Source organism: Apium graveolens, chromosome 4, assembly GCF_009905375.1.
Source record: "Apium graveolens cultivar Ventura chromosome 4, ASM990537v1, whole genome shotgun sequence".
Lineage (NCBI taxonomy): Eukaryota > Viridiplantae > Streptophyta > Magnoliopsida > Apiales > Apiaceae > Apium > Apium graveolens.
This window is the reverse complement of record NC_133650.1, coordinates 229,513,776-229,538,828: the sequence shown is the minus strand read 5'-3', so window position 1 is coordinate 229,538,828 and position 25,053 is coordinate 229,513,776. Positions and strand designations below refer to the sequence as shown.

At 37.4% G+C, this 25,053-nt stretch overlaps 1 non-coding gene across 1 annotated transcript; it reads right to left on the bottom strand.

Annotated features, from left to right (window-relative positions):
- Positions 1–301: 301 nt before the first annotated feature.
- Positions 302–408, bottom strand: LOC141722355 (small nucleolar RNA R71). The gene has a single exon (XR_012575374.1). It is a non-coding gene; the product is annotated as a small nucleolar RNA R71 (small nucleolar RNA).
- Positions 409–25,053: the final 24,645 nt, after the last annotated feature.

The following is a 25,053-nucleotide window of genomic DNA, read 5'->3' as shown; positions in this document are numbered from 1 at the left end:
TATTCAAGCTAACACCTTTGAAATCAAGCCGGGCACTATTCAGATGGTGCATAATTCTGTTTCTTTTGGAGGAGCGGCAACTGAAGACCCCAACATGCACATAAGGAATTTTGTCGAGATCTGCAGCACTTTTAAGTATAATGGCGTGACTGATGAGGCTATCAAGTTGAGGCTTTTCCCATTCTCACTGAGGGATAAGGCTAAAGACTGGTTACATTCTGAACCAGCTGGGTCAATCACTACGTGGCAAGATCTTGCGCAAAAGTTTCTGGTGAAGTTTTATCCAATGGCAAAGACTGCTGCTATGAGGAGTGCTCTTACTCAGTTTGCGCAGCAACCTACAGAATCTATGTGCGAGGCTTGGGAACGCTACAAGGAAATGTTGAGAAAATGTCCACATCATGGAATGCCGGATTGGATGGTAATCACTGGTTTTTATAATGGTTTGGGGGCTCAATCTCGGCCCATGCTCGATGCAGCAGCTGGAGGCGCCTTATGGGCTAAAAGCTATACTGAGGCGTACAATCTTATTGAGACGATGGCTGCAAATGAGCATCAAAACCCAACTCAGAGGATGACATCAGGCAAGGTAGCAGGTATTCTGGAAGTTGATGCAGCCACCGCTATTGCAGCCCAGCTCCAAGCGCTATCAATGAAGGTTGATTCGTTGGCTACGTATGGAGTTAATCAAATAGCTATGGTTTGTGAGCTTTGTGCAGGTTCTCATGCTACGGATCAGTGTTCTCTTGTCAACGAATCTGTTCAGTATGTGAATAATTATCAGCGACAACAGCAGCCTGTGCCAGCAACCTATCATCCTAACAACAGAAATCATCCAAATTTCAGCTGGGGAAATAATCAGAATGCTATTCAGCCACCATATCAGCAAGGAGTGAGTAAACAGTTTAACCCACCTGGATTCCAGCAACCACAGCAGTATGCTACAAGACAATCATATCCTCAACAGGGAAGTGTGGCTGCACCTACTAGTGCTGATTTTGAGGAACTTAAGCTGTTGTGCAAGAGTCAGGCGGTTTCTATCAAGACCTTGGAAAATCAAATCGGTCAATTAGCCAATGCAGTGCTCAATCGTCAACCTGGCACTCTTCCCAGTGACACGGAAGTACCAGGCAGGAAGGAAGCTAAAGAGCAAGTCAAGGCTATTACCTTAAGGTCTGGAAAAGTAGCTGATACTGAAAATGCAAAAGAAGTCGAAGCTGAAGTTGGAGATGAAGAATCTAAGCAAAGGGAGAAAGCGGCGGAACCAAAGAAGACTACTGTTGAACACACTCTGCCTGAGGCTAATACAGGGGAGAAACAGCTTTATCCTCCACCACCTTTTCCTAAGAGATTGCAGCAACAAAAGCTGGATAAACAGTTCGGGAAGTTTCTGGAGGTGTTCAAGAAACTTCACATCAATATACCTTTCGCTGAGGCTCTGGAACAAATGCCTAGTTATGCGAAGTTTATGAAGACTATTCTTTCAAGGAAGGTGAAACTGGATGACCTTGAAACCGTTACTCTCACAGAAGAATGCAGCGCGGTTCTGCAACAAAAGTTACCACCAAAACTGAAAGATCCAGGAAGCTTCACCATTCCTTGCACCATTGGCAATCTAACTTTTGACAAGTGCCTTTGTGATTTGGGAGCAAGCATTAATCTGATGCCGTTGTCGATCTTTAAAAAGCTGGACCTACCTGATCCAAAACCCACATACATGTCGCTACAATTGGCGGACCGTTCCATTACTTACCCAAGGGGCATAGTTGAGGATGTGCTCGTCAAGGTGGATAAGCTCTTCTTTCCTGCTGATTTTGTTATTCTGGATTTTGAGGAAGATAAAAAGATTCCCATAATCTTGGGGAGGCCTTTCTTGGCAACTGGCCGTACCTTGATAGATGTGCAAAAAGGAGAACTTACTATGCGGGTTCAAGATCAGGATGTGACCTTCAACGTATTCAAGGCAATGAAATTCCCTACAGAAGATGAGGAGTGCTTAAAAGTGGATGTGATTGATTCTGCGGTTACTTCGGAACTCGATCACATGCTAATGTCTGATACATTGGAAAAGGCCTTAGTGGGGGAATTTGACAGTGATGATGAAGATAGCAACGAGCAATTACAATATCTGAATGCTTCTCCCTGGAAGCGAAAGCTAGATATACCATTTGAATCTCTTGGTACTTCTGACCTCAAGAACGCTGAAGGGAAGCTCAAACCATCAATAGAGGAAGCGCCTACCTTAGAGCTCAAACCATTACCTGAACACTTGAGGTATGCCTTTTTAGGTGATTCATCTACGTTTCCTGTTATTATTTCAGCTGACCTTTCAGGTAGTGAGGAAGACAAGCTCTTAAGGATTTTGAGAGAATTCAAATCGGCTATAGGATGGACTATAGCAGACATCAAGGGGATAAGTCCCTCATATTGTATGCATAAAATTCTGTTAGAGGAAGGTAGTAAGCCAACTGTGGAACAGCAGGGAAGACTGAACCCAATCATGAAGGAGGTGGTGAAGAAAGAAATTCTGAAATGGCTAGATGCAGGCATCATTTATCCTATTTCTAACAGCTCGTGGGTGAGCCCTGTACAATGTGTTCCTAAGAAGGGAGGTATCACTGTGGTCGCAAATGAAAAGAATGAGCTCATCCCTACTCGAACAGTTACAGGATGGAGAGTATGCATGGATTATAGAAAATTGAACAAAGCCACAAGAAAGGATCACTTCCCTCTCCCATTCATTGATCAAATGCTGGACAGATTGGCGGGACATGAGTATTTTTGTCTTCTGGATGGGTATTCCGGGTATAATCAGATTTGTATTGCACCAGAGGATCAGGAAAAGACTACCTTCACTTTTCCATTTGGCACATTTGCTTTTCGTAGAGTTTCGTTTGGGTTATGTGGCGCCCCGGCCACCATTCAGAGATGTATGATGGCTATATTCTCTGACATGATTGGAAATAACGTCGAAGTGTTCATGGATGACTTCTCCGTCTTTGGACACTCATATGATGAATGCTTGAATAATCTGCGCGCCGTACTCAAAAGATGCGTGGAAACTAATTTGGTGCTTAATTGGGAGAAATGTCATTTTATGGTGCGTGAAGGCATTATCCTTGGGCATAAGGTCTCTAGCAAAGGTCTGGAGGTGGACAAGGCTAAGGTGGGAGTCATTGAAAATCTTCCCCCACCTAATTCAGTGAAAGGAATCCGTAGTTTTCTCGGTCATGCGGGTTTTTATCGGCGATTCATCAAGGACTTTTCAAAGATATCTAAGTCGTTTGCAATTTACTTGAGAAAGATGTGCCTTTCAAATTTGATGATGAATGTTTGGCAGCATTCGAGACTCTCAAGGAGAGTTTGATCACGGCACCAGTTATTACAGCACCAGATTGGACAGAACCGTTTGAGATGATGTGTGATGCGAGTGACTATACGGTAGGTGCAGTTCTGGGACAGCGCAAGAAAAATCTCTTCCATGTGGTCTACTATGCGAGTAAGACTTTAAATGGGGCCCAATTGAACTACACCACTACTGAGAAGGAGCTTTTGGCTATAGTCTTTGGCTTTGAGAAATTTCGATCTTATCTGCTTGGTACGAAAGTGACAGTATTCACTGATCATGCAGCTATTCGCTATCTGGTTTCTAAGAAGGATTCGAAGCCGAGACTCATTCGTTGGGTGCTTTTACTTCAGGAATTTGAGTTAGAGATCAAAGATAGAAAAGGTACCGAGAATCAAGTAGCTGACCATCTCTCTAGGTTGGAGAATCCCGATTCTACTTCACAAGATAGGACGTTAATCAATGAATCTTTTTCGGATGAGCAGTTGTTTGCAATTCAGGAGGAAGAACCATGGTTTGCAGATATTGTAAACTATCTTGTCAGCAAAATAATGCCTCCCAATTTGACATCCGCGCAAAAGAAGAAGTTTCTGCATGAGGTGAAGTGGTATATGTGGGATGAACCATATTTGTTTAGACATGGAGCTGACCAGATCATCAGGAGATGTATCCCGTTCTGTGAGACGGAGGGGATATTATGAGACTGCCATGCCACGGTTTATGGTGGACACTATGGAGGTGAGAAAATGGCAGCTCGTATTCTGCAAGCAGGTTTTTTCTGGCCCACCTTATTCAAGGATGCTCATCAGTTTGTTTTAAGGTGTGATCGTTGCCAAAAAGTGGGAAATTTGTCAAGGAAGGATGAGATGCCATTAAATGTGATGCTTGAAGTTGAGGTCTTTGATGTATGGGGAATCGATTTCATGGGGCCTTTTATCTCGTCTTGCAATAATCAGTACATTTTACTGGCAGTCGATTATGTCTCCAAATGGGTCGAAGTTAAAGCTTTACCAACAAATGATGCAAAGGCAGTGCTAAATTTTCTTCATAAGCAAATTTTCACAAGGTTTGGAACACCTCGGGTAATCATAAGTGATGAAGGATCGCATTTTTGCAACCGTAAGTTCACTTCTATGATGCAGCGTTATAATATGAATCATCGAGTAGCTACTGCCTATCATCCGCAAACAAATAGTCAAGCGGAAGTGTCTAACAGAGAGATAAAGCGCATTCTAGAGAAGGTTGTTTGTCCATCAAGGAAGGATTGGTCTTTAAAGCTCGATGAAGCTGTTTGGGCTTACAGAACAGCATACAAAACTCCACTTGGGATGTCACCGTTTCAGTTGGTGTACGGTAAGGGATGTCATCTACCGGCGGAGCTTGAGCATAAGGCCTACTGGGCATTGAAGAAATTGAACCTGGCTTTAGATGCAGCTGGTAAGAAAAGAATGCTTCAGCTTAATGAACTTGATGAATTTCGACTTCAAGCGTACGAGAATAAAAAAATGTATAAGGAAAAGGTGAAAAGGTGGCACGATAGGAAGCTACATCCTAAGTTGTTTTTTCCAGGGCAACAAGTTCTGTTATTCAACTCTCGGCTCCGACTTTTTCCTGGGAAGTTGAAATCAAGGTGGTCTGGACCTTTTATTGTCAAAACTGTGTTTCCACATGGAGCGGTGGAAATTTTTGAGAATGATTCGGACCAAGCATTCAAGGTTAACGGTCAGCGGTTGAAGCACTACTATGGGGACATGGCAAACCGAGAGGTGGTTAGTGCCATTTTGTTGACTACGTGAGAAAGGAACGGAACGTCAAGCTAATGACGAAAAAGAAGCGCTGCGTGGGAGGCAACCCATGAATTGTTGTTACAGGAACCCTTAGAAGTTAATAACCTATCCAAAAACACAAAAAAATCAGAAAACAGGGGCTGAAAAAAAAAATTCCAGAGACCCTCTGCGCGCCCGCGCAGAAATGCTGAGCGGCTGCGCAGGGGTCGAGTTCCAGAAATTTTTTTTTACAGTTCAGAAAAAAAAAAAAACACACAAAAACCCATTACAGCCCATAAACCCACGAATTCTTTTCCCATTACCCCATGATTTTATCCCTCAACCCCACTCCTAATCTAATTTAACCTACTCCACACCCTATATATACATACACCTATCCTACATATCTCCCACAACTTCCTACACTTAAACCCTCTCATAAACATCAAAAATCAGTTCTTACACACTTTTATTCACAAATCAATGGCACCCAAGAGAGCACGCACTATTGATAGCAGCAACACAGTTCCTACTGCTGATTCATCAAGGGGTACTGCTGCGAGGCCTCTGTTAACTGACAGAGCCGCGGAGGAGGAGTACACTAGGCTGTTGGGGAAGCCGATTCTGAAGGAGAGGGGGTTTTTACCATCAGGGAGGGATGGTGAGTTGTTGCCCATGATTGCAGAGAAGGGGTGGATAGCTTTTTGTGAGTCACCCGAAACAGTACCGATGAGTGTTGTTCGCGAGTTCTACGCAAACGCGAAGGCTGAAAAGAATGGGTTTTCTGTAGTTCGGGGGCTGACGGTTGATTATCATCCTGCGGCGATTCGCCGAGTGATTGGACAGCGAGAGAGGAAGCCCGAGGAGGAGAACTGGAATGAAAAGACTGCTGAGGATTTTGACTTGGATTTGATTTGTGCGACTCTCTGTCGACCGAGCACAGTTTGGAACCGCAGTCCAGCCAATAATGAGTATCGTCACTTTCCGGCGATCGCCATGAACAGGTATGCCCGTGCATGGAACGTATTTATATGTGCTAATATTTTGCCTTCTTCACATGCACACGAGGTCACAGTTGAGAGAGCACAGTTGTTGTGGGGACTTCTGAATGAGGAATACTATGTGGACCTTGGTGAGTTTATCTACCAAGGAATTCTGAAGTTTTTGAGGGGAGCAAAGCATATGAACATCCCTTATGCATCCACGGTTACAAAGCTATGCCGTGCTGTAGGAGTGAACTGGCCGGCTCATGAGCAGTTGCAGTTGCCAGCAGCTCCTATAGATTCTGGCACTCTGAATGGGATGCAGGAGTGGACCGGTGGTGAGCCTGAGGAGCATGGGCTGGGTTATCGTCTTCCAGGAGGGCGTCCAGCACGAGGTGCTACTATGGCCAGGCCAGGGCGTGGTGAGGCTAGTTCTTCGAGAGCTCAGGAGGGTGCTGGGATGGGTGATGCCCAGTATAGGAGGCTTTCACGGCGGATGGATGCCATGTATGAGACGCAGAGCAGGTTTGCTCAGGAGCTCACCCTTGCGTTAGGGACTGCTTTTCGAGGCCTTGGAGCTGATATCCAGTGGCCAGTTTTTGGTGAGGACTCTGCATACCCGCCGCCTGATTCTCCACCCACTGAAGGTGATGATGATGATGACTCCGAGTAGGTATACCCTGTGTTCCTTTCTACTACCTTCACTGGGGATAGTGAAGATTTTAAGTTTGGGGGTGGTAGTTAAGGAATATTTTGTGTGTGTCATATAGTTGCATATTCATGATAGTTAGTTCATATAGTTGCATAATTTTTGCCATATAGTTTTTTTTTATATAACTTTATTTGTTGTCATATCATATAGCTCATGCATATACCATGATCCCTTTTGCAATGATTTATCGACTGAATTGTGATATTGATGCGAGTGTAGTGATAGCATTAAAGTGATATTAAGTTGTGTAGGTTGATATGCATGCTAGAAGCACTTGTATTGTCACTAAGTCTTAGAGAATGCTGAAGGACTAGATTGTTGTTATGATCTGATTATTTTCGAGGATAATCTATTTATTATGCTTAGAATTTGATAATAGGTTCTTAGTGGTAAAGGCATGAAAAAGAAAAAAAAATGGGGTAAAAATGGAATTTGTTGCTAGTTGTGGCTAGGCGTCAAATGGCTAGTAGTCGGCTCGCATGTTATGCGAATAGTCTAGGGTTGAGCAAGATGGAGCGAAACGCACTTGCTCAGAGTTAAAAAAAAAAAAAATTGCGTAATTGATCAAGAGTGGGCTCTTTGGTATTCGAGTTATTAAGTTCTTAGGGGACTTTGTGCCTAGTGACCTAAGGCTTTTAGAGTCTGGGATCCGCTAACCTAACGCTCGTTACATGGATACCATTGTATAAGTCTTTTGTGGACCTCACTCACTGCACGGTCAAATAAGCATTTGCGTTGTAAATAAAAAGCACGATTCCGTAGTAAGCTCTAAAGTTCTTGTAGTGTTGTATATCACTTTGTGCCTAGAATTTTTATTCTTTGTATAATCGTAGGATTGCCTTGAGGAAAGTCTAGTCATAGTAATTGGTCTAGTTCCGAAGCATATCTGTTAAGCATTTGCACACACCATGTTTCTGGCGGTATGTCCGTTTGCATGAGTTTCTTGATCTTTAGTGTCTAACTGCATTCGTTGATACGTGACAATTTGGTTGGTTAATTGTAGTAAGGGGGATCGTTGCATTTTCATATAGATTGCATTCATGCATATTTTTATTTGTTTTTGAGTCTGTGACGCTTGAGGACAAGCATCGATTTAAGTTTGGGGGTGTGATAAGTGGCATTTTATACCACTTAGAACGTCTTAAAATGGCTTAAATTGGTGTCTTGAAATCAAGTATTTTGTGTATTTGATGCGTTTTTCTAGTGTTTATGCATTTCAGGGTATTAGTTGCATTTCGGAGGAGGAATCATCAAGAATAAGCCTTGGCATGTGTTCACCATTGCGAGAGGAAAAGAACGGGCATATTACGATGAAGAAAAGGAGCAAACCTGGAAATTTTCCAGTAGGGTCCTGCGCGCCCGCGCAGCAATGCTGAGCGGCCGTGCAGCAGCCTTGCGCGCCCGCGCAGAAATGCTGAGCGGCCGCGCAGGGTCGGGGAAAATAATATATTGTTTTAGACTTCTACTTCTGTTTGGCTTCCAACTTCTATGTAATCTGAGTTTTATGGGACTATTATATAAGTAGATTTGAGATGTTTTTCACAGAGTATTAAGAAGGGATTATGTTTTAGATTGTGTTTTGCAAGAAGCGAAGGAGATAAGGAAGAAGACCGATTTAGCACACAGCAACGAAGAGGAAGCATATATTCTTGTGATTCTTGTTTCGTTGTAACGTTGGATGCTAGTTTTCTTGCTTTGACTTATTTACTCTTGTGACGTACTCTGTTTTAATATAATTAGTTTAGTTGTTATTTTCTTGTGTTCGTTTATCATGATTTCATATGAACCCATGATGGCGATAAGTTCTATTATGGGCTAATCGTGATCGTGGGGTTGCAACGGATTTATTATGGAATTCTTTAGTTAATTGTTTAATACTTTAGTGTGTGATGATTGCATGATATCTAGTATTGGTTGTGCGTATTCGTCTTATGTGCGTCGCGAACATATAAGATAGGGTGTTAATCTCTTGTGAAGCGACAGTGGATCTTGAGATTTAGAACTTGCCATGCTAGCATAGGTTCATGTACGTTGTGCATGATTAGTGGGTAACTCTAACAGTTTTATTTGCCCTATGTAATCAAAAGGAATAACTTGTGCTTAAATCGTTGTGTTGTCAATTTCTGTAGACATATAGGAACTCAACATAATTGATGACTATTCAATTTCTATCTTAATTGTGGATGTTTGGTAGAATGGTATTAGTACAATGAAAGTTGGCTTTTATCAGTTTTGTGTTCTTCGATTAATATCATCACTGTCACATGCTAAAGGTAATAACTATGGCTATAGAAGGAAGTAATAATGAAGTTGTGATCTCATGAGTGTTTTATTATTGATAAATTGCAGTGTTAGTTAAGTGGTTAATTAAGTAGTTAATTATAGTTAATATTTAATCAACAATTTTAAGTGTTATTATCTTAACATTGAGAAGTAATCATACATTGGTGAGTGAGTTAAATTAGACAATAACTTAGTCTGAGTCTCCGAGGGAACGAATTAGAAAGTATTCTATATTACTTGCGAACGCGTATACTTGCGTGAATATTAGTGCGTGATTTCGTTCTAACAGTGTACCATACAAAAATTGAGGTATATAGTTCCACTTACTATCATCTTCATCAGTGAAGTCTAATTTTGTACAAGATATGTAACTCTATGTATGTCCACTCTCTTTAAATTAAAAGAGAATTGATATTTCAGCCCTTAAACCTTTCAAATACCTTTTTGTCTTGTTAGAAGTTTATTTGAAATATGACATGTTCTTATATTTTCGTTTATTCCTTGCCTGTATATTAGCTTTACATGCCCACTTGGGATCTTGGCGGCTCTCTTCAAATCTTTTTTCTTTGTTTCTTAGCATTTTTGTTAGATCTTGGTTCACTAGTGCAGGTGCACTGGGGAATTAATTAACTTGCTGCTACGAAATCCCACTAGGATTTAAAAAGAAACAGAGAATGAAATCCCACTTAAAATCATCATTTCTTTTGAATTTGTAGCCAAAAGTAGTACAAGATCCAGTTATTATCAATAATCGAAATCTCATATCCACCAATTTTTTATGCAGTAATTTATGTTCTCACTGGTTTATTTTATCTTTATGTAGCTGTCATTTCAGATGTGGACAAATCAGGTTCATGAAACTATAAACTCAAAGAAAAAAGGGGATGCTGCTTTCAGGCATAAAAAATTTCAAGCTGATGTTGAGTGTTTCACACAGGTATGGAGTTTAATATCCACGTTCTCCTAAGCAGTTATAGTAAGCTACTGAATATAATTTTATGCCATGTCTTGCCTTCTTTTACTTTTTATGTGTCTATGTATCTAAATTGAACTAGTTAGTGGTGACACTTAACTTAGTTCGTATACACTATGAATTCTAAAATTTCTAAGCATATAATCACGCTTCATATTTGTACAGTCGAACTAAAAGGCTAAGCGGCCAGATCTTTCCCAGCGCAGAATTATTTCCAACGCAGAATTAGGGGACCTTAATTTTTCAGGTTCATAAGTAGAAGCACTCGTTGAAACAGTCCTGAGGCTTGGAACCAGAAGGTTTGCACGTTGTTGGATGTTGTAGCTAGTGCATAATTAATAATTAGAATAGATGGATGAATATGTATAGTATTTGATGTTAGGATTAGATGAAAGTGTTGTACTTGATGTTTGGATATTGGTTGTTATATATATAGACAACTCATTTAAAGTAGTAGTTGATTTTGACAGTTTATTGGTTTGGCAAATTTTTGGCATCTATATTTATAAAATGTACATTAATAAAACCGATGTCTATCAAAACTTAATACATTAGTTTTAGTGGAACATTGACATCAGTAATATCGAATAAAACTGATGTTAAATACTATAACAAAAACATATCTTAAAACAGAAAACTGATGTTATTAAGATTTATAGACATCAGTTTGTCACCAATAGATATCGATTTGAAATACAGAACCGATGTCAAAAGTTATGTTTACATCGGTTTATCTTGAAAATCGTTGTTACTGGTATTAGTAACATCAGTTTAATGGATAAATGGAAATTTTTTGCTTATCTCACATATGTTTAAATTGATAAAAATATCATATTATGATAATATATAAAGATTAGATATGCATTAGAAATTTAACATCTTTAAGAACTAATGTTATATGTCTTCTTTCACATTAGTATAAAACCGATGTTAAATGGGGGGTCTTTAACATCACCCACGAAGACATCGGATTTTTTTGTTCATAGATATCGGTTTTTAGCCAATGTCTATTCTATTTTTTGTAGTAGTGAGCTCTGTTTAGTTGTTGGAGGTTGGCATAGTATCGTTGTGTACTGGAAAATATAATTAACCTTATTAAATGAAAATGCCTTAAGTTTCAATCCTAGCCATAAATATATCTGAGTTAAGCTCTCATATGGTTTCTTGATAATTATTTTATATTGACATGTGAATTTATAATTTGATTGTGATATTATTCACACTACTGTTATATTATTAGAAAAAATATGTTAGTAATTTACCTTCATAGTGATGCTAAAGGAAATCAGTGTCTTTTGTTTGGAAAGATAAGTGGAATAGCTCTACACAAACTAATATACTGTAATTATAATCTTGAACTTGTCAATATAATTTGTTGTGATGTTGTTCGAAACACCGCAATGTATTTAGATTTGGAGTCTTGTAGAGCTTGACGGCTTGTGATATCTGCGTAAATGCATAACTTAGTTCTGCAAAAGGGAATTGAGAGTTCATTAAAAATTTAGGGACCAATCTATTTGAGAGTTTTTCCAAAAACTTATTTATGTAGGTTTGTAATATATTATAATATTAAATTAATTATTGACAATCATTGTATGGTGCAGGGTCTATAGATTACAATCTCCATTTTGTTCATCAGCCAAAATTTTGGTCAACTTTTCTTGGCTATTGTATCTTTATATAGAGTGCTACATTGTGACAGAGAACAGGAGAATAATGAATTTATTTGCACATAGATCTTAAGGATTGTGATCATAATTATAAATCACTTCCACTATTTTCTGATTGCAAATTTGATTCTTAACAAGGAGGAAAAATGAGTAATAATATTACATACATAACTGTAACCTAATATATCAGATTGTCTAACGTATATATATAAAAGGTAATAAATTCAATAAGACAATTATGTGTCTGGTATGTTGGCATATAGCAACATTGAATAGTATCTATAGAGACACAGTTTTGATGTTATAAGAAGCAATCTATGACGTAGTGCAAGTTGTGGCACAAGAAACTCCCTCACCTGAATTACAAACAATTAATACCTTGGTGAAAAAGGAATTAGTGAGAGACATGCCAAATTTAGAATTTGCTCAAGATGAATTTTGTGATGCTTGTAAAAAAGGAAAAATGAAAAGGTCCAGTCACAAAAGTAAAACTCTGAATTGCATAAGTGTACCATTGTAACTTATTCACATGGACCTGTTTGGCCCAGTTAATGTCTTATCTATTTCAAGAAAGAAATATGCACTGGTGATGGTGGATGACTACTCAAGGTACACATGGATAGAGTTTATGCATTCAAAAGATTCAAAAGATGAAACTCCACACGTCATTGTTGAACACATAAAGAAAGTTGAAAAGCAGGCTGAAGATCAAAACTGTGTAAAGAGATTGAGAAGTGATAATGACACAGAATTCAAGAATGCGGCATTGAGTGAATTCTGCAAATACAAAAGCATCGTTCAAGTATTTTTAGCTGCAAGTACACCTCAACAAAATGGTGTTGTTGAAAGGAAAATAGAACTTTAGTTGAAGCTGCCAAAACAATGTTGCAAGATGCCAATCTGCCAACAAGTTTTTGGGAAGAAGCTGTGAATACTGCATGCTATTCTCAAAACAGATATTTAAGCAACAAAAACCATGGAAATCACTTTACTCAATTCTATCAAAAATAAAGCCTAATGTGAATCATCTACATGTGTTTGGAAGCAAGTGCTTTGTGCTAAAAGACAACTCTGAATATATTGAAAAAATTGACTCTAAAGACTGGTTGCTAAAGGCGACTCATAGGAGGAAGAAATTGACTATGATGAAACTTTTTCTCCAGTTACAATACTTGAATCAATAAGAATATTCCTTGCATTTGCTGCACACTCAAATTTTTAAGGTGTATCAAATGGATATGAATAGTGCATTTCTCAATGGTGAATTGGAAGAGGAAGTCTATGTGCAACAGCCATCTGGCTTTGAAGATCCAGAATTTCCAGAATTTGTGTATAAATTGTTAAAAGCTCTCTATGGTTTAAAGCAAGAACCTAGAGTATTGTATGACACACTATCAGAATTTTTTATCAAACATGGTTTCACTAGAGGAACTATTGACAAGACTCTATTCTACAAGAAGCATGGTGATGATATTATCCTAGTTCAAATCTATGCGGATGATATCATTTTTGGTTCTACTAAATAAGAAGTTATGTCAAAGATTTTCAAGACTCATGCAGAGTGAATATGAGATGAGCATGATAGGAGAGCTCAGTTACTTCCTTGGACATTAAGTTAGTCAAAGAAGTGATGGCATCTTCATCAATTAAAACAAATATGTTAAAGATTTATTGAAGAAGTTTGGAATGGTTGACTGCTCACCTGCATCTACACCAATGTCTACAGCTACCAAGTTGGACGATGATAAGAAAGGAAAAAGTGTAGACATATCTGGCTATAGAGGAATGATTGGATCTTTGCTATACTTAACTGCTAGTAGACCAAACATTATGTTTGCAACATGTCTGAATGCTAGATTTCAAGAAAATCCCAAAAAATCACATTTGATGGCAGTAAAGAGAATTTTCAGATATTTGAAGGGAACAACAAACTTGGGATTATAGTATCCTAAGGGAACTGGTTTTGAAGCTGTTGGATACACAGATGCAAATTTTACTGGATGCAGGGTTGACAGGAAGAGTACTAGTGGAAGATGTCAATTTCTTGGACAAAGACTTGTATCTTGGTACAGTAAGAAACAACAATATGTGTCAACTTCTACAACTGAGGCTGAATATATAGCTGTAGGAAGTTGCTGTGCTCAAGTACTTTGGATTAGAAATCAACTAATGGACTATGGCCTAGTGTTACACAAAATACCTATCATGTGTGACAATACTAGTGCCATATCTATTGTTGTTAATCTAGTTAATTATTCTAGAACTAAGCACATTGATGTAAGGTACCATTTTGTTAAAAAAACATGCTGCAAATGGTACTGTTGAACTCATTTTTGTTACAATAGAAAAATAATTAGCTGACATTTTTACTAAACTTTTGGATGAAACAACTCACTAGACTTGTTAGTGAAATTGGAATGTTAAATTCTTCATCCTAAAGGCAAGAACTCAGCTAATATGTTGCATTAGATTAATTTCAGATAAATTAAAATTGATTTGATTTAATTAGAAATTGACTGGAATATGATTTATAAATATTTCAGAATTCTCTGTATATTTATTTTTCTAAATATAAAATTCAACTTGGAATTTTTTAAATTCTAAGAAAAATTGTCTAACTATTAATTTACATTTTCATTATGTGAAATTTATATAAGGCAGATATGAAAAGAATAAAAGTATGTAGAGAGCTGAGTTCTCGATAAGTCTAAATGACTTCTCGATAAGTTATTTTGAGACTTCTCGATAAGTCTTTTTCCTAACTTCTCGAAGGACTTCTCGACAAGCCTCATTATGACTTCTCGATAAGTCTTGTAGAGATCTCAACATATGTTTATTTATAGAGTTCTCTACAAGTATAAATTTTAGACTTCTCAATAACTTAGAACTGAAATAATTTAATTTAATAAATTATTTTAGTAAAATACTTTTGATACGAAATCATTCTAATTTTATTTTGATTTATTCAAATAAAAATTAGGAAAATTCAGTCTATTCAGGACAAACTGGGTATTTATTTGACATCTCGATAAGTCACTATCTAGTTTTCGACAAGAGTCAGGACAGTGACATCTCGATATGTATCTATTCATTCACGTGACTTCTCGATAAGCAAATCTCAACCGTTTATTCCTACTTCTCGACAAGTCACTTATCTTATTCTATATATAACCATAAATCTCGACATAACCCCTCTTTACGCTTTCGAGATCTCAATTGACCTAGTTTTTGCAAACCTTAACCGCTCTCTCTCATTTCGAGTTCTTTCTCTCTCAAATTTCTTACCCACTCAAATTCATACACTTACAATGGTTTCAAACACTGTTAGAGTTATTATCCCAAAGGACGACACCAACTACTTAACTTTCACTGATGTTAACCAAGCTCCTGATAGTTTCAAGAGCTTTGTTATATTTTTATCTGAGACTTACTTTGTAGATGCTTTGACTGCTAATCATATCCTGTACTTGGATGTTCTCAATGACTTCTGGAATTCAGCTGTAGTTAGGACTATTGTGCATGAGGATCAAGTTGTGTCTTTGGTGGTAAACTGTTCAATTCAAGGCCGACAAGTGGAATTTGATGAGAATGATATCAACAAGGCATTGGGAATCCCTACTGACAGCGTGGTGGAGGTACCAACTCAACAGAAGTTAGTTGAATTTATGGATTCATAAATTACAGTGAGAAGATCAACCTTGCCAGCTTGAACAAGAAGTATCTAAGGAGGGAATGGTCATTCCTATTTGACTCAATAGTAAGAGCCTTCACCTGCAGGAAGACTGTATATGACAATATATCCAGTATGCTCCAAAAGCCGGTGTTCTTCATGGCTCACAACAAACACATTAATATGGGTCTATTGATCCTGGAAGAACTCGATACAAGGCTCACAATGCCTTTGGCCACTAGAGGTAAGGAAATTTTCTTTCCTAGGTTTACTATGTGAAGGAATTTAAGGATGAGCGGAAGCGTGAAATAACATTTATTCCGTAAAAACCATATACCGCACATATAGAAAAACGTATAAAAAGGAAAAACTGAGGAATCGAAATCATACCTTGTGGATCGAAGCTTTATAAAATTGGAGTACTAGCAGTTGCTCCTCAGTGTGTGAAGCACTCTACCGGTATCCACCAAAAATGATCCTCTTCGATGAACCTTTTATAAAACCGAGCTTTTATAAAATGGAGTTTTTTTTTAGAGAGAGAGAGAGGAAGAAGATGAAGGCTAGGGTTTTCATAAAACCAAAATTATGTAAATAGAATGAGCCATCTCGTTCTATTTATAGGGCTCTCCTAGGGTTTTATAATATATCTTTATATATATTAACCCCCACATTTTATCTTTATAAAATGCTTTAATAATAATTAAAACTATTTTAATCATTATTTCTTTTTCTTAACTATTTAGAAAATAATTCTCTCTCTCATTATTTCATCAAAGAAAATATTCTTTTATGGTGTGACCCTGTAGGTTCAATATTATGCTGGTAGTAGAAATAAATAATAATAAACTTTTATTAATTATTTACATGAATACTAAAATTCACTAAATATAATTAACTGATTAATTATATTTATTCTACATCGTGAGTGATGCTTCTCAACATATCGCGACTATCCGGATAATATGAATTCACTGCTTAGAATATCAAGAACCTGTCAGTGACTAGTTACCGTACAATGAATTCCTTCTACCCTTATAATATCCCGAATAAATACAAGGCATGGATATTGTGTCAGGCCTATCAAATTTAATCATATGATTTCTTATTCATAATGCAAAGTTCATATTAATGCAAATTAGAAACTCCTTTCTAATTTCATACACTCTGGCCAGAGATTCCAGAACTCGCATACTAAGAATAACATAGGATATTCTCTTCCTATACTGGAATGGGTAGATCCTCTATTGACGTTAACTATCTCTATACACAAATCCCTATGCCCAGAATAGACCTAATGGATGTCCTTGAGACTAAGGACTAAACCAAAGCACAGTTCATTATATATAAGATACCTTTAACGATCTCAAGTCCAAGGACACTTGTACAACTATCACTCAGTGAATAACTATTGACACGTGAGTAATCTCCATTAGTTGTTCAATTTATCGAGTCATGTTCAGTGAACTTATTCCCTAATAAGCACCTACATACTAGCTATAGTGTCACCACACAAATGCCTATGAGAACAGACATCCTCCTGAAGGGAGCAAGCATAATTTGTACCAATCTTTGCGGATCCACTAATATCCGATTAGTTATCCTATGATCAGGAACTGTTTAAGTCCAGAGTTGTCGTCTTCTAGATCTCACTATTATAATCTCATTATAATTCTAGAAGCTTTACTCTAAACTATGGAACATCTTATTTAATACACTTTAAATAGATAAAGCCCATAAAAATATAACAAATCTTTTATTAATTCAAATGAAATCAAATAGGAATACAAGAAAGTTCTTCCTAACTCATCATACATGATTGGATTTAGGACAAACACTTTCACTATGTCTATTTTAAATCATAAAGTTGCAGATATACATTTACTTAATGGTATTCATAGGACTAAAATAGGCAATTATAAACAACTGTCCAAGATATTATTTGGTTCGCTAATTATAAATAATAAGTTACCAGTAGGTCTAAAAATTTGAAAATGTACTATTTAAATAAATGCAATCCTAAAAAACCAAATTATTAATACAACAATACCATTTATATGATTTCAAAAAAGAACTAAATTAAACTACTTAAACAAACCATGAAGCACAAGTCTAAAAGAAGGACAACCACAATATTTCTAAGTTAAACTATAACATGAATTGATAATGCTTCGAAGAAAATATTCATACTTGAAGACGTCCCCATTTGCTATAATAGGATTTGATAATGTGGCCACAATCTGCAATTGATAATGTGTTCCTTCAGAGTGCTAACATCACTAGCTTTAGATATCGACCAAATAGAGAAGGATCCATCGGCTGAACCAGCTGCAACATAATTGTCATCTGCACTGATGCCAAAAGATTTCCATCAACATGACCAGAGCATATAGTCCATCCATCTATGCCAAAAAAAAGTGTGTTGCAGTTACTAGGGAAAATAATTGTGTTGGTACCTAGGTTAAAGGTCTGATCACATAGCTACCGGAAGAAACCACAATAAAGAATTTACCAGTATACTCAACATGTTGTACTAATAGCTGTGTCCATTAGCCATTAGTAATTAACATGGAGTCCCTAAAACATTTTCTATATCCACCACAAAAATTCACTTATGTCGCTATATTGCAAGTAAGAGCGACGCCATCTAATGTCACTAAATAAGTATCCGGGTCTACCTTGATGTCCGGAAGTGCATCATTCAGCTGTTGGGAACCACGGACTTAGGGTGTTACTACGTTTTACGATAAAGATTATGAAAAGAGGATTGCCTTATTAATGGTTGATTCCACGCTCTTCTATTGTATTCCCAAATTCCCTTGAGCGAAGTGTGGTCTCCGTCTTCTCAAGTTATCCTCTCTTCTTGCTCCTTGGTGGCTACAATATGTTTTCACACCCCCCAAGCAAGAAGAGAATAAGAATATATAGGCTACAATTGGGACCATGGATAATTAGGTTGGGCCTTCTAATTACATCTTGAGCCTAGCCCAATGTAATTAAATATTAATTCAATCCACTAAAGAATTAATATTTGCACTACCTTTCCTAATACCGTAATTTAATTAATTCGGTTCCAATATTATTTGCTTATTAAATTCCCCATGTTTAAAATATCATATGTCCATTAATTAAATAAATTACTGATAATTTATTTAATTAATATCTTTTATCCTTGATCATCCACTCAACCTTTATTTAATTATGCCAGAATAAATTCCACCTGCAGGGTTTCACATAATTAAATCTTTTTGAGCTTTCAAGGGGACATCATTAACCCGAATATTATCAGGACATGGATTCCTTCAATAAATAATATCCACCATGTATATAATTCCATCACCCAAAATATAATGATATAATTCAAAAAAATTATTTCATATATAAATCAAAGCATGTAAATAATATACACGTGTCAATTACTATTTCCGGATTAAGAACCTAAGCATTAATAATAACATAGAATCTTAGTTCTCCTTCTTAATCAGTATTAAGGGAACAATTCTAAATTTGATCCTGTTCAATATACACAAAGTATACTAGTATTATTTATTAGTCAATATAAACTAATCTAAATAATACTACAGCCATACCAGTGGATTGTCCAACACCACCTGTGCTGTGAACCTTATTATATTATATAACCGTATTTAACAATCTAATATTCTGTATCCCATTTGATATTAGATTGTTCATAATATATAATATTAGACAACATGTAAACATTCAAATGATTCTCAAATAAACTGGCCAGAAATAAATGTACATACTTCAAATAAATATTTTCAGTATACACTAACAATCTCCCACTTATACTCAAAATATTCTATGTGTATATCAGTGTTTATTTAATCCACTATTACATAAAAATCTATGTGTCCATCCATCTGACTCATATCGCTTCCACATGCTTGTCAAAAACCTTGGTTGGCAAGCTCTTTGTGAAAGGATCTGCTCGGTTGTCTTGATATGTGAGCCACAACTATATCCCCTCGCTTTACGATTCCTCGTATGAGATGATACTTACGTTCAATATGTTTAGTTGCTTTGTGGTCTCGCGGTTCCTTTGAATTTGCCACAGCACCAGTGTTATCACAATACACCGTCAAGCTCCTAGGCAAATTAGGTACCACATCTAAGTCCAAAAGGAAGTTCCTGAACCATACAGCCTCCTTGGCAGCCTCAGAGGCCGCCACGTACTCGGCCTCCATGGTGGAGTCTGCAATGCATTTCTGCTTTACACTCCTCCATATAACGGCTCCACCTCCCAAAGTAAAAACATATCCTGAGGTTGATTTCCTCTTATCCCTATCTGATTGGAAATCTGAATCAGTATATCCCAAAGGAAATAGATCTGAGGCCTTGTAAATTAACATATACTCCTTAGTTCTTCTCAGGTACTTGAGTATAGTTTTTACTGCACTCCAATGTTCCTGACCTGGGTTCGACTGATATCTACTAACCATGCCTACAGCAAAACAGATGTCAGGCCTCGTACATAACATAGCATACATTAAACTTCCACATGCTGAAGCATAAGGAACTACTTTCATGCTCTCTATATCCTTAGGTGTCGAAGGACACTGCTTCTTAAATAGAGCAACTCCATGCTTAAAAGGTAAAAAAACTTTCTTGGAGTTCTACATGTTAAAACGAGCTAATACTTCATCAATGTAGGGCTCTTGAGATAAAGCCAACATCCTTTTCTTGCGATCCCTTATAACTTTGATCCCAAGGATGTATGCCGCTTCACCTAAGTCCTTCATGTCAAATTGTTTGAACAATCATGCCTTTACTGATGACAACATCTCAACATTGTTTCCAATGAGTAAAATATCATCTACATATAGTACTAGAAAAACCACTGCATTACCTTCTCTTCTCTTATACACGCACGATTCGCTTGGACTTTGATCAAATCCATATGACTGGACTGCCTGATCAAAACGAATATTCCAGTCTCTAGAAGCTTGTTTAAGTCCATAAATAGAATCTGCATCTTTGTCTTGTTCTGCCTCTTCGTATGTACGGGGATCATCATCATGTTCACCAGGGACCAAGTCTGAAGACTCTCCCAAAAACATGAATCTTTCAGGCTGTTGAACAACCCTCCCACTACGACGAGGCACTGGTGCGGTATTAGTGACAGGTTGTACATTATGTTATGGTTGTTCTACTTGTACTACAGCTTCATGGGTATTATTTGTCCCTCCCACTAGTTCCTCTAAAATGACACTACTCATGGGTTTGTGATTCATTATATATTCCTCCTCTAAGAATCTTGCATTGGTGCTAACAATGACATCCCGATTCTTCGGACTATAAAATAAATATCCTTTCGTTCCCATGGGGTAGCTTACAAACAACCTTACTTCTGTACGAGATTCTAACTTAGTCGCGTTCTTGTTCAGCACATGTGCTGGACAACCCCATATTCGAATATGTCTTAGACTCGGTTTATCCCCGGTCCACAATTCTAAGGGGGTTTTAGGAACCGACTTAGAAGGTACTAAGTTCAGAAGATAAGCTGCTGTCTCTAAGGCATGTCCCCAAAATGACTTGGGTAAATCCGAATAACTCGTCATCGATCTAACACTCTCTAAAAGAGTCTCGTTCCTTCTCTCTGCTACACCGTTCTGCTGGGGTGTGCCTGGTGCAGTTAACTGGGATTCTATCCCATTTTCTGATAAATATTCCCTAAATTCTCCAAGCAAGTATTCGCCACCATGATCTGATCGTAGTGACTTGATACTTTTATTAAGTCGCTTCTCCGTTTTAGCTTTGTACTCTTTGAACTTATCAAAGCACTCAGACTTACGGTGCAACAAATAAACGTACCCATATCTAGAATAATCATCAATGAAAGTGACGAAATATTCATAACCACCTCTTGCTTGGATATTCATGGGTCCACATAAATCAGAGTGAACCAATTCTAACAGTTGTTTGGCTCTATTCCCTTTTGCCTTGAAAGGCCTATTAGTCATTTAACCTTCCAAGCAGGATTCAGAAACTGGAAATGGCTCCACTGCGAATGAGCTTAAAGGCCCGTCTACTACCAGTCTTTGAATCCTCCTCAAGTTAATATGACCTAATCTCAAGTGCCAAAGATATGTTTGGTTCAAACTAGAAGGTTCCTTTCTTTTAGTAGAGTTAGAAGATGTGTTGTTCAATTCCCTAAATTACAGTTGCAGTGCAGGTTGACTAGGATTAATTATATACAAATTGTCTTGCAATGTACCAGAATATATAATTCATTTATTCATCATAATAGAAACATTACGATCCAAACAAACATTATAACCATCCAAAGCAAGTTTAGAAACCGAAATTAAATTCCTTCTAAAAGAAGGTACATAAAGACAATTGTTCAAAACCAAAATCCTATCAGAACCAAAAGATAAATGAATAACTCCTACTGCAACTACTGCTACTTTCGTAGCATCTCCCATGAACACGTATATCTCACCATCTCTAAGCATTCTGGATAGTTGGAACCCCTGCATAGAATTACAAACATGATCAGTGGCTCCTGTATCTACACACCAAGTGCTCGTAGATATAGCCGCTATAAATGTTTCTGTAACTAGAGAAAGAGACATACCAGTATTGTTTGTCTTCTTAGGAGAGGACAATCCTGTTTCCAGTGACCTGACTGTTTGCATCTGAAGCACTTTCCCTTAGGCTTTTTCACACCACCCTGAACTCCCACTGCCTTCACAGCTTTCTGTGTCTGAGCCCTTTTCTTCTTCTTAATACCTTTCGGCTTAGAGGAAGAACCTTTCTCAGCCACATTCACTTGAACACTCTGCCGAAATAATCCTTCAGCTGCCTGAAGTTCTGTCAGCAGTTCCGCGAGACTATACTGCCTCTTGTTCATGTTGTAATTCAAGCGGAACTGCCCAAAACTCTTGGACAAGCTCATAAGGATAATGTCAATCTGGGTTTCCCCGTCAAGTTCAGCACCAAGGATCTCTATCTCATTCAGATGCGACATCATCTTGAGAACATGATCCCTTACAGGTGTGCCTTCATCCATCTGAGTATTCATTAAAGCCTTCATGGCTACTTGCCTAGCAGCCCTATTCTGATCTCCAAAAAGTTCCTTGAGATTAAAGGGCATATCCGAAGCAGTGGCCATAGACTGATGTTGATGCTGCAAAACACCCGACATTGCTGCCAGAATGTAATATCGCGACATTTCATCGGCCTTAATCCACCGTTTATAATACTCTTTCTCATCTTCAGGAGCATCAGCAGCAGGCTGTTCAGGCTTGGGTTCATAAGTACAAAACTTGTACTCCTCAGCAGTCAACACAATGTCCAAATTTCGTTTCCATTCAATATAGTTAGGTCCGGTAAGTTTGTTATCCTTAAGTATGGTGAATAGTGGATTAAAGCCCATTTTATCCTGAGAATCATGCATAAAAACATCACATAAATAAGGGTGCATTAATTATTAAGATCTATTGATTCCTCTAACAATTATTAAAATTTAATGCACTAACATCTAAACACCATAAGCTTCTGGTATGCCACGATGTGTGACATGTATACCACCTAATTTTGTTTAAATGTTACTTCGGTCCTATTACTAAACAATATGCCACGTTGGGGTGGACTATATTATTTTTCATAGCTAAGTATATACCATCATCAAATCTTAAATTATTTGAAATCTATGGAACTTGGTATGCCACGATGGGTGGCGTGTATACCTTCCAATATTCGTAATTTTGCCTTGAATAGAATACTTCAATTCAATATTCATCAATGGTTTGATTTCCAGGTAGTGGAGGAGTCACATCGGTTTCGCTTAAAACCCACAGCCTTACAAGTTCGATGAACTCGTTTTTGACAAAATCGCCCCAAATCAGAAATAAAGAAAATCCGTATTTTATTCCTTTTAAAATTAATTTAAGAAGTTTGTTCTAGTAATTTCTATAACATTCTAGACACCATAAATTACATGCCACGATGGGTGACGTATATATAATTTATATTCGTCTTTATGTTAAATTACCCACAACCAATAATGGAGACCATGGGATTTAATTTCATATTAATTCCCTCTCCCACTTAGAATTTTTTATTAAAATTGAGGAATTTTAAAATTAAATGGGGCCCTATGTTGTTATAATTATGTCTAATCATGCATTCAAAATACACACATAATTTTAGCAACATATAACATTTAATTAAAGCAATAAATAAAATTTATGTCCATGTCGTCCTAATTAAGTTAAACATGCAATTTTAAAAGAATTACACACATAATTAACGACACACATAATCAATAAATTAAAGCAATAATTAAAATTTAATGGAAAAAATTAAAATAAATTTTCCACTATTATGGCCCTTGAAAAAAATCCAGCTCTCAAAAAAAAATCTGCCCCAAGCGCGCCCCGACGCCCCCAGCAGCCCCAGTTGCCGCGGCAGCCCCAGCAGCCCCAGCAGACCCCGCAGCCCCAGCAGACCCCGCAGACCCAGCAGACTCGGCAGCCCCAGCAGCCCCAGCAGACCCAGCAGACCCAGCAGCCCCCGCAGCCGCAGCGGCCGCAGCGCGCGCGCGCCTGTTGCTTTTCTGTGAGTTTTGTTTTGATTTTGTTCGATCAAAACATCAACAGCAGCCCCTTGTAATCGCACAGCGGAACAAAAAACTACCGGAATTGATTTCCGATCGCACATCACTTTTACAAAATACCCGGAACAATTACAAAAAAATAGATCTAATACAAAACTAATTTTGTTAAATCTAATCTAACACGATCAACCCTCGTGTAAATTACAACCACGATTAAACCACGTGGAAACCAAAACAAAAATTAACCACGATTAAACCACGTGGGATCCAAACACATAATTAAAATATACATGACCATAATAGTGGATTAACAACCTGCATCAAAAACAATACAAGCAAAACACTATATACACGCATATATAATTACGAAATGGACATTATATCATAAAACGTAGAACCCATTACCAGGCTCTTGATACCAATTGTTGGGAACCACGGACTTAGGGTGTTACTACGTTTTACGATAAAGATTATGAAAAGAGGATTATCTTGTTAATGGTTGATTCCACGCTCTTCTATTGTATTCCCAAATTCCCTTGAGCGAAGTGTGGCCTCCGTCTTCTCAAGTTATCCTCTCTTCTTGCTCCTTGGTGGCTACAATATGTTTTCACACCCCCCAAGCAAGAAGAGAATAAGAATATATATAGGCTACAATTGGGAACATGGATAATTAGGTTGGGCCTTCTAATTACATCTTGAGCCTAGCCCAATGTAATTAAATATTAATTCAATCCACTAAAGAATTAATATTTGCACTACCTTTCCTAATACCGTAATTTAATTAATTCGGTTCCAATATTATTTGCTTATTAAATTCCCCATGTTTAAAATATCATATGTCCGTTAATTAAATAAATTACTGATAATTTATTTAATTAATATCTTTTATCTTTGATCATCCACTCAACCTTTATTTAATTATGCCAGAATAAATTCCACCTGCAGGGTTTCACATAATTAAATCTTTTTGAGCTTTCAAGGGGACATCATTAACCCGAATATTATCAGGACATGGATTCCTTCAATAAATAATATCCACCATGTATATAATTCCATGACCCAAAATATA